General features: G+C 42.0%; 1 long non-coding RNA gene across 1 annotated transcript in view; it reads left to right on the top strand.

Annotated features, from left to right (window-relative positions):
- The window catches only part of LOC108445690, a 54,284-nt gene that overhangs the window by 1,082 nt on the left and 45,941 nt on the right, over nucleotides 1-7,261 (top strand). The gene's annotated exons all lie outside the window — the stretch shown is intronic.

Below are 7,261 nucleotides of genomic sequence, written 5' to 3'. Positions count from 1 at the left end.
TGTGAGTCTTTGCTGGGTTGATGTGATGGAAGAAACTAAATAGTGTTGATGCTGCTCCAGCTCTTTTAAGTGGTCCCTTGGCCAGGACTCTGTGTCATGTAGGTAAATTCAATCCAGAAGAAGTGGATTTTTGGGTGGAATTTTTACATTCATCTCTTGCAGCTGTGGAGAGTTTAAACTAATCACAATTCTCCCCAGTATGCTATCATCTCTGTAATTTGAAAAAGGATCAGGAGCCCACAGGCTTGGAAAATCTTGAAGAAACTCTTGTCTTGAAATACATCATCACATGTGGAAAAGACCACTTGCTGCATCATCTTAAAGGAGCTTAAGAATGCCGAAATCCAGTATCATTCTGGCATTCTTTCAAATGGCCTTAGAAATCTGAGTACATTCTCTTTTGACTGTAAAACAGTTTCTTTCCCTTTCCATCAATCCTGTGGCTGTCAGTGTGTCTGTTACAAGGTGCCAAAAATGTATGGAGTGTCTATGGGATAACGGTGCCAAAGTCAGGGGTGCCTTGAGGCCTTCTCCCATGAACTCGCTGCAGCATTTGCTCAGTTGGAAAGCATTTGAAACCAAAAAAGAAAAAAAAAATGAAAAAGAAAAAAAGGAACAGACCTTTAAAAATTGTTAAACTGAAAAGATTGGCTTTGTGCAGATTGCTGCCTGCTGTTTGGATCCTTGTTGTTCAAAACTTCTGAAAGGCCTGATGCAATCAAAGAGACAGAGACTTACTGGGTCAAATTGATTCCAGACTAGTCTCTGGAATCACACTGAGGTGAATCTGACATACTGGGCCTTCAGCTAAGCTGTGGCCAGGAGAAAGGAGTTGAGGTCATGCCCTAAATTTTGTCCTCTCTTAGGAAATCAGTGAAGTGGCTTGTTCAAATCATGTCTCCCACTGACTGCTTGGGGCTTATATTGGTGCAAATGGAAAGGTTACGGGTTGCAGAGGGCTGGAAAAGACAGAGTGACCACTTTGATGATGATGGCTTTTTTTTTTTTTTTTTTTTTTTTTTTTTTTTTTTTTTTTTTTTTTTTTTTATATACGATCTCTTAGGAAGAGAGGACAGAAAGCTGAAAGTCCTGGGTGGAAGCCATAATGTTCTCTAGACCTCAAGCTACTGAAAGCTTTCTCAGTGGTGCTGATAAAACTGGATTTTGCCACAACAGTGATGAAGACAAAAAAAACTTCCTAGGACAGGATGTTAATTTCTCTCTTCTGTTTTCTCTGGGAACCAAAGTGAGCCTAAATTGAGGTTGCCCAGAACTCTTCTCAGCCTTCTTCTCTGAACAATGAAGTCTCCAGGGATCGGGTAATGATAGAGGTCAGCAGAGCCAGGTAATACCAGTCATTTCCGAATGCTACCCATTGCCAGACAAAGAGGGAAATGATTGCAGGGAGGCCCTCTTCTTTTTGATATAGTGATAGCATGTTGCAGGCCTGTCTGCCTTCCAATCTCTTGCCCCAGAAGTTGGGGTGGAGGTAATGCAGTGATTGCCTCTCCCCAAGGTGTTCTGCTGCCTCCAGCATATGTAGAAAAGTTCAACTCCTTGCTCCCAGTCACAGGATATTACTCTAATCTTGTTCCTTGTCACAATCCAGTATAACATCATTTTAAGTGACACCACTTATTTCCTATTAGTAGTACAGTGCATCAACATGAGAAAATTCAGGGCTGAATCTAAATTTTTGGATATAATTTAAACCATTAGCAAGCATTCATGTGCATGAAATTATTCTACTAAAGATACCAGATTGGGAGACAACTTCTTGAAAGACCTCTTGGCAGCAAGACTAACAGTGTGTGCAAGATTCCTCATATAACACTGGTTTGTGATGTTGAGAGACAGCCTTGGATCAAAGGACAGTTTAAGCTGGAGGCTGCCCCAGTCTTGGGCTTCACTGTCAATCTTTCCATCAAAGGTGCCAGCTCAGAGGGTGGATTTTTCACTTCAGTTTGCTGGCACAGCTGCCTTACCCATGAGGGGCATGAGGAGTGGAACAACTTCCAGTTACTTCCAACCTTCCTCTGAATTAATAATTTCAAGGTTAGAGTATGTGAGCACCCACCAATTTTTGCCTGGGGCTACACAGTTGTCTTGCAAGGGAAACTGTTCCTGAGAAGAACATGTAAGTGACCAGAATGACAAGCCCTCAGCCCTTGCTGTGAGGGGTACACATACTTTTGGATATTTGTAAACATACATGCTCATTTTCAAATAAGTGTGACATTGTGGTGCTTACTAAGGGAAGCAGATTTTTCAGGACTGTATACAAAACAAAAAAATACTTGTCTGGGGGCCTTTTAATGAACATGGTATAATCCTCAAGGCTTCTTATAACCATGACATTTTGATCTCCGTGGGGGCATAACAAGCATTGGAAAGTCGTTTCTGGAAAAAAACTGTCAGCTTGTGAGGGTGTGTAACAAGGAGGTCACACTTCCAAATCAATGATAATTATGTGTAACTTCGAATAAAAATGGTGTTGCCAAGCACTGTGCAGCTTTACTGCACCTGCATTCTCTGGCACCAAGGGTGTCAGTCCCTGTAAAGTGGAGCAGAGGGAGGCACGTGGTGATAAAGCAGGTCAGTGCAGAGAACATATCACAAGGTAAAAATGTTTCCATTTAATAGACAGAAATAATAAGTAGTAGTAAATATAAGATAATTGGCCTGCCAGGAAGGACCCTAGGCTGTGAGAACATGAGTAGGGAGGAGAAAGCATCAAGCAGAGAGGACTGGGGACTACTGTGGAAAAAGTCCTTCCTGCTTGCTACCCATTGCACAGCTGTGGTGAGAGACAAACACCATGTAAAACCAGCCTAGATGAGGGAGCTGAAACCAAAGCAGAGACAGTGTTCCATCACCCTTGCCAAGGCTGGAAAATATTTTTCAGGGGTGATTCTCCAGAGGAGTTGTGAGCTAGGAAAAACTATCCCGTAAGCCACAGGGGCATGGCATGAGTGTGCATGTTGGGGGTGAGATGCTGTTTGTGGGAACTCCACACTAATATCCTGCTCCTCAGTGGGGCTGATTCAGATTTTTCTTCCTGAGGACCCAGATACTGCATCTCAGAGGGGACAGATGTGGTAGCTGACAGGGCTGGTGTTGTCACACATGAGGTTCCAGATACACTCATTTGTTTCACTGCATAGCAGTGTGCTTTGTTTCACTGCATTGCTTCTTTTTCTCAGTACAAGAATACTGGTCAGTGAAAATATATGTTAGGCAGAATCACACTTGTGTAACATTAGTACTATTTGCCTGTGTGATTTTGTACAGTTAAAAGACTTAAAAGAATGGCAAGAAGAACAAAATCTTTTACAGATGAAAGCTTCTTCATAAAGCCTCTCTCTAGAAGCTCAAATGCTAAAAAGAGAGCTTCATGTCTGTGAGTAATGAGGTTTTCATTTGGACTTGAAATAAACAGGGTTTTTTTCCAGTGCAGTTTTCAAAAGGGAGAATGTTTAAGGGCAAAGTGAAAATTAAAAGCTGGGACCTCAGTGATTTCAGCAGGGTCAGGATTTCATACAGAAGGTGAAAATCCAGTCCATCTCATTGCAAATATCCGTTCCTTGCTGGAGGACATGAACTGGTAGCTCTCCTTCCAGCTCCAAGCTGCATCTCCCAGCAGAGGGCATTGCAGAATGACATTATTGTTTTTCAGAAATCTGGCAGAAAGTAAACTGAACTTCAAGGGGTTGTTTGGCTGGTCTAAAATTTATTTTCATGACCTCCACTGGAAGAGTAGATCATCAGTCGTTTAAAACCAAAAGATGCTGCTAGCAAACTGTAGCTGGAAGATAAAAGGAATTTTCCCTTGTGCTCTAAAAATCCCCAATGCCTGAAAAAGAAAGCAAATGCCAGAGAGCATTTGTTCTTCAGTTTCTCTACCACACAATTTATTTTCATGTTTTAGATGACACTGTAGGCTGAACTGCAAAGACTTGTTTCAGGCTCAGATCCTCTTGACATTCTGTAAAAAATAATAAACTGTTTCCTATTTTAAATAAATGCAGAATTAAAATGATAATGATAATGATGTGAGCAACAAGAAGAAGAGAGAACCTTTAACATTTGCAGTAGATGTGGATAAGAAGCATAACATAAAATAGTGGAGATAAAAAAGGAGATTTTTCAAAAGACTGGGGCATGCTGTGAATCAAAACAAGAAGCTACAGGGTACCCTGAGCAGTTCATAGCCTTCAATGCAGGCTTCTCTCTTCCCTGCCATCTTCCCTGAGCCCTGCAGCTCCCCACACATTACCCATCAGGAACAGATTCAGGGGACAGACAGGGCTGTACCTATCATGCAGACAGGTCTTCTGACCCTGTCCCCACGTTCTGGCTGGTTCTGTCTCATAACAGTTGTGCCAAGCCACCTTCTGGAGGCAGTGTACATGGATTTCATGTACATGATCAGATGACTCATAATACAGGCCTTCTGTTAAATCTTTGTCTGCAGGCAGTGTTCAGTCCATCTTATTGTGTGGTCACCCAACAAACTGAGTGGGTACATACCTTGGTAGAGGAGAATGAGGGATTGAGGGCAGGAGAGGCTGAGAAGTGTGTGTAGCAACAGTACGTTCTCTTGTTTAGCATTTGTTCTTTGGCAGATCACAAGAGGATTCAGTGTGATTGAAAGTAGTCATTATAGTTTTACAGGTGGAGAAACGGAGTCACTCAGGGGTTTGTAGCCTGCCCAGACTCATTAGATAAAATCAGGATAGAAGTACTAAGAGCAGTCCCATCTCTTGTGTTGATAATCAGCTGTGATGATCAGTGTGATGATCTCAGCTTTATTGTACACTCACTGACCTGCACCATGTCTGTGTACTACAGTGAGAAATGCTTCCAAGTTAACAAGTGCAGGTGGGCAAGAGTTAAAGAGCAAATTCTGCCACCTTGATTCTTGATAACGTTCTCACTCAGGTTAGTTTACGGTGTTAAAACCAAAGGGACTTGAACAGAGCAAAGGTCCTGAATTTGAATTTCAATGAATGATATTAAGGGGGTGGTTGGGGTATTTTATGCATACCCTAAAAATGCCTAAAAGGCATTCAGCTCTGGAGGACTTGAAAGGACTGTAACCTTCCCTACAGTTAAACAACACATTTCTCCATAAAACTAACTTGAGAGAAATTCCCTGCATTCCCACACTGAACACTTAGCAGTCTTTTCAAACTTATGATATAGCAGTAAATATAGCTTATAACCATAAAATTAAGGTTATGTGGACTTGTAACTTTTTATTTTATGCTAGCTCTGTGGGCCACTAGCAATTTCTACAGAGGTTGCTGTCCTGAAGTCTGCAATGAATTACATGACTAAACTAAGAAGAAACACAACTCAGAAGAGTAAGAAGAAACAGAAAACAACCCTCATTCTTTAAACAGACACATTAGGTGTTTAAGGGGAGAAGGGCAAGCAATAGGAACTTCTCATGCTTTAAAATGTCAATTTCTTTTAGGATAGTTCTTTGTGCTGTATAGGGAACTTGCTAGCATACATAGCTGTCATTGCACTCATGGGTGCACTCATGCATTCTCTTGGCTAGAGAATAACTCAAGAAAAGGTGATAGATCTCAAAAATAACAAGTGGTGTTTTCTTGGAGTGCTACCAATGAGATTCTAACAACCTGTGCCAAGTGAAGTTTTGATGATCAAAATGTAGATGATTTTTACTGTGGCGTACTAAAAAAATTTGTTTCCGTCTAGCTGCATCCTTGTAATTTATGTTACAGATTGATTGTGAAGTTACAGAACTCCTGGTTTCTACAGGAAATGGGCTCTGCTTTTTTTATGTGTGTACTAGTTTGAAAACAAACCAGTGGGAGGCACCAAGTCAGAATAACAATTTAATGGGGAAGTTAAAGAAAAGGAAAGAAAAAAACTAAAAGAAAACACTGGTTCAAACTGACAGAGTCAAGATACAACCTGAGTCCCTGTTAGGCAGGGTGGTGGTGGTAGCAGTCTGGTAGAATGGTGGCTGCAGTCCTCTGAAGCGGTGATCCTGTAGAAAAAAAAGGTCTGCTCTTCCTCAGAAGGTCTAGTGGTGGCTGTGTAACTCCTGTCCTCTGGAAATCCAGTGGAAAGGTGTTGTCTCTGGTGTTCAGCCTCAGCTTATATCCACGATGGGATGCTTGGTTCCTCCCTCTGGGTGGAGCATCTCACAATGGGGTAATGAGTCATGAGGCCAAGTGTTGATCAGGCTCATTAACAGGAGATAGTCTAGAGGGAGTTATCTCTGAGTCATGCAGCAGGACAATGATGGGCCATTAACAGCAAGACAGTCTGGGGGGAGGAGGCAAGGAAACACTGCCCCACCTGATTTCAACAGCTCATGAGGATGGTAATAGAATACACCGCAACCCAGGACAATGTGGTTTTACAGTGCCTAGAAAACCTTTGGCTTTCCAATAATGTAACTGTAAACTAAAATCTGATGAAGATAGATAGCTGTTTTTTTCCAGTAGTGACTGCAGACTGACTGTAGAGTCAAGGTACCTCAGCTTTTGAGTTCCTGAACAGAAACTCTTTAAAGTCTACTGCTTCAAAGAAAATAGGTGATCAGAATTTTGTGGAAATTAGCCTTCTCTAGGGTAGATTTGTTACCTCCCACTATTTCTGTTGTCTTGAAGATTTTGAAAGCCAAGAGCCACCTAATGAACAGCCTTGTTTTTCATGAAAGCTCAGTTTACTGTAAATCTGTGATTACAAGCATCTGGACAGCATGGAAATTGGATTCATCTTTAGTGGCTCAGGCCCCTAGCTAAAAGAAATACAGCCACAGCAGGAGGGGGCTAAGGAAAGGAGCAATTAATTTAGTTTTCCAATAGTATTGCAACAACATGGGCATCATAATTTAAAAGCCTTTGGAACAGTCTTCTTAATTTCCTCCTATCCCACTCCTTCAACTTCTTGTCTTGGTCTGGCTTTTGTTCACTTCATGCAGCCTGCCAGACCAACCTGAGCCTGCCTCAGCCCAACCGGTTGGTCCCTGACGTAATCCCGAATGGTGACCTGTGAGGCCGACCTCAAGATTTGCCAGGCGGGAAAGGACCCACTTGGTTTTAAAGTGCTGGCTCTGTTTTGTGAAGAGCTGGCAAAGTATGTTTTTCTTTTTACTTTTATAGCTTGTTCCAAAGTCCATGGAGGATACACAGCTGGCTGGCAATACCACAGCTAATTCCATGGCTGCAGAGTCTTAAAAAGCCTCTGGTGGTGATGCTCAAAAGCAAGGCCCAGGAGC

This window comes from Corvus brachyrhynchos, unplaced genomic scaffold, assembly GCF_000691975.1.
Source record: "Corvus brachyrhynchos isolate BGI_N302 unplaced genomic scaffold, ASM69197v1 scaffold302, whole genome shotgun sequence".
NCBI lineage: Eukaryota > Metazoa > Chordata > Aves > Passeriformes > Corvidae > Corvus > Corvus brachyrhynchos.
This window is presented reverse-complemented; position numbering and strand designations above follow the sequence as displayed.